This window comes from Emydura macquarii, unplaced genomic scaffold, assembly GCF_026122565.2.
Source record: "Emydura macquarii macquarii isolate MOO-44397 ecotype Brisbane River unplaced genomic scaffold, CSIRO-AGI_Emac_v2 contig_1043, whole genome shotgun sequence".
Classification (NCBI taxonomy): Eukaryota; Metazoa; Chordata; order Testudines; family Chelidae; genus Emydura; species Emydura macquarii.
In genome coordinates, this window is record NW_027131180.1 from 16,579,155 (window position 1) to 16,583,017 (window position 3,863).

Sequence of the window (3,863 nt, forward strand, 5' to 3'; positions counted from 1 at the left end):
GAGCAGTGGCAGAGGGGTAGGATTCCTATCTCTGATGTTAGCGTCATGCATTCACATCCCTCTGCTACGATTTGGGTGTGTGCTGTGCTTCAGCCACAAGACTATTCTATCGCATATATAGTGCCAGTCCTGAAGCATCCCAAGAATGGGAGGGAAGGTTAGCTATGATCTTTTGTAAAGACAAAGATTCTCCCACCACACTTAGAAAACTGCGCTGGAAAGAGCTAAAGACCTCAATCCTGCAAAACACATACTAAGCGGGGGCTTGTTATCACCAGTATTGTGCTGTGCAAGATTAGATCTTAATTTTGCAGGGAACCAGCATATTAGCAAGGAGCATGCAATATAATTAAATTTTATCTTGGAAATATGAACACAATACATAAACTCTAAACAACTTGCAATAACAGGTGAAGGTGCAGTGAGATTTTAAAAATGTCTTAACTAGTTACAGTAATATTAGAAAAGCACTTTAAAAAGAGTGCTAAATTAAATGACAAGTATTACTTTTTAGGAATATGCACACAGAATAGTAATCAATCCCCTGATGTATCCAGTATTACTATCTAGAATGATAATTTCTAACTTTTACAGAACATACAGTAGGATTACTTTTTCAAAGCACTGATCAAACATTAACTAATGAATTATCACAGTACATGTCAAGTTAATACACATTATTACCCATATTTTACAACTATGGGGAATATTTTACAAATATGGGGAAACTGCACAATCATGGCCTTAAATTCTCTGTCTCAAAGTTCTCACCACAGTTTGACCATTGACTTTCATGCAAGTTCCTGTACAGATAGAGTTTTTTGTAGGAACAGAGCCTAAACGACTTGTCCTAGGACCTATGGCAAGTATGTGACAGAGGTAGGTTTAGAAGTCAGGAAAACTGGCTTTTCAGCCTTAGTTTGTACCACTAGACCGCACTGCTTTCTGAAACTAGGCTTGCATAAACTGTTACTTGCAGGGACTTTTATAAAAAAGAAAAATCTAGGCACTGAAGTGTACCATATATAGATTGAAGTGCTTCTAGTTTATATATTCATAGTACAATTTGTACTGATAATTTTATTGCATTTTAATAAAATATTGACTGTCTATAAAACTTTGCCTTATGAAAGTTATAATTTACACAGACAAAAAGTAGAACAGACTTATTTGGTGGCTTGAAGAAAATACCTTTAATTCCTAGGCCCCACTTCCAAAAACATTTATGTATGAGTAATTTTACAGACATGAGTAGTCTCATTAACTTCAGTCAAACTACTCACGTGCATAAAGTTAAATAAAGTGTTTGCAATATCTGGGGTATTAGGCAATGTTTAAGGGACACTGTCAATTTGAATTTTTGATTAATTTTAAAATATTCAGTGTTTTATAGTATGTCTTTAAATAGCATGTCTTGATATGTCCTAAAGGATTTTTTTTTTAAACTATGACTATAGAGGTTTTCCTGTTCCTTCTTTTATATTTATCAAAAGAGGGATTTGGGTGGGCCTGAGATCCATGATGCCAAACATCCTCAGGCCCACTCTTTTTTATCTCTCTCCCCTTTCTCTTTGTGTACATGCCACTTGCTGCTTGTTTGTTTCAGCTATCTTGTGGCTATTATTGATGAGCAGCCTTTGCAAAGCCCAGGGAAAGGAAAGCGCCATTAACAAAGCAGTCTGTTATCGCAGAGTAATCACAAATGTGTTAAGGGCTGTTTTGCAATGTATTTAAAATTATTCCACATTGTTCTCATGTTTTGAGGACAGAATGTTCAAAATATGACATTGGAACACAATAAAACGGGCACACCAAACATACACTGCAGCTTGTTTAAAACCCAATAATTGGATCAACTGATTTGGCTGCCAGCCACAAATGATAATATAGACTATAAATCAGCAGTTTGTGCTGTTGATCATGGTTGAAGACAGCATCACAGAGAAGTTTGGAATGTGTATCTGCATTCCATTCACAGAGGTAATATAATCACATTCCACATTTTTGCAGGTATTTCCCTAATAAAAATATTTTCCTCGTCAGAGATCTGCAAATCCAACAGAACTCAGGAAATCTTTTTATAAAATACATTCACCTCAGTCTTGGTACCTCCTCCCTTTTCTCTGGCTTCTTTGTCCAAATTTGTCATTGGATGCAAAAGCAGCCTTTGTAGATGGGATGGTTTTTAATTGTTTGAATGATCAGACAACACAAAAGCATTGAAAAAAGACATCACACCAGGGCTTCAAAGTTTTAGATAAACTTATTGCACATAATATAGCTGTGCCACTGTAGGGTTGTAACGTAGGTGCTTCCTATGTCAACAGAAAGGGGTTTCTATCCATGTTTTTAATTCACCTTTTTGAGTGGTGGTAGTTACCTCAATGGAAGAGCTCTTCTGTTGATCTAGCCATGTCTACCCCAGAGGGTTAGGTTCACCTAACTTCACTGTACAGCATATGAGATATTTTCAAGCGCTGAGGGACGTACCTACGTCAATCTAATTTTTAAGCAGAGACTAGGCCTTACAAAGCGATATTACAGCCAGTAAAGATCTCTGTAAGTAGTTGGGATTGTCCTTTTGTTTACTTTTAAAACCATTCATGAAAGGTTACAGATCACTGATTAGAAGTGATCAAATAGAAATCCAACCATACAGACTCTGAAGTTCAGGAACCTCTTCTATTTGGTCTTTTCTGCAGATTGTACTGTTTGAAACAACCTTCCTTTATCTTTCTGCCTCACACTCTCTCTTTTCTAATCTCAATCAGGAACATTTTTCTTCCCTTGCCAATCCCTTTATATCCCTCTGCCATTATTTAACTCTAAGGGCTTGTCTAGTCTACAAAATTAAGTCAACTTAAGTTAAATCAACATACAGACATGATTCACATCCACACTTGTGCCTTCTGTAGATGATGCATTTCCAAACCAGGAGGGCTTCCAAGAACTGAAGTGAGGCATTGTGGGACACTGACAGCTAGAGCTCAGCAGCCCTGGGCTAATAGCCTAAGTGGGGCTCACAGCTGGCTCTCCTTGCCTCCTCCTAGCTATCAGCCAAGCACTGATAGCTGGAGCTGTGAGCCTGCCTGGGGTTCAGTTTCACAGCAGGGAGCTTATCAGCAGTGAAATTGACATTCCTGTCTGTTCTGTGGCTGCTATGATGTCACATTTCCCCTCCAGCTCCTGTGGTCAGTGTCTGCATTGCTTACATCCACTGTTGCTGCCTTTCAGAAACCACCCCACAATGCCCCACACTGGCAGTTAAAGCAGTGCAAGAGCTCCTGGTGAGGATATGCACTGCCAACACAAGAAGCATGGTGCAGGCATGTAAAATCGATTCAATTACTGCTTTGGCTGTACATCCATGTAACTTAGGTTGACTTAGTTTTGTAGTGTAGACCTACCCTTACTCTGTAAAGGCTCTTGGGAATTGACAATTGATAGGAGAGATGCGAGGCAAAGGCTCTTAGCCACAACTTATTGCAGGACGGAGGCTTAAAGTTGTATTGTACTGCCTGAACAGGGAAATAAATAAGGAGGAAGTCTGACAACCAATCCTACGCATGACAGCATCTCGCACAAGGGGCTCCAAGTCCATGAGTAAGACTCCTAGGCACTACAGAGCTAGAAATAAATACACTCTTCAAAACACCGCTCTGCGCCAGTTCTACTTCTGACTGCATGGGCCTCCCAGGCGCGCGAGACCCGCTGATGCTGGCCTAGCCGAGCTCTGCTCGCAGCAGGGCGAGTGGCAGCCCCGCCGCGAGCCAGTGCCCAGAAGTTGCGGGGCGCCTGCGCGCTAGGGAGGGGACCGTCCCGTGCTGGAACCCTGGAAAACCGGAATCTTCGATCTGCGCTGG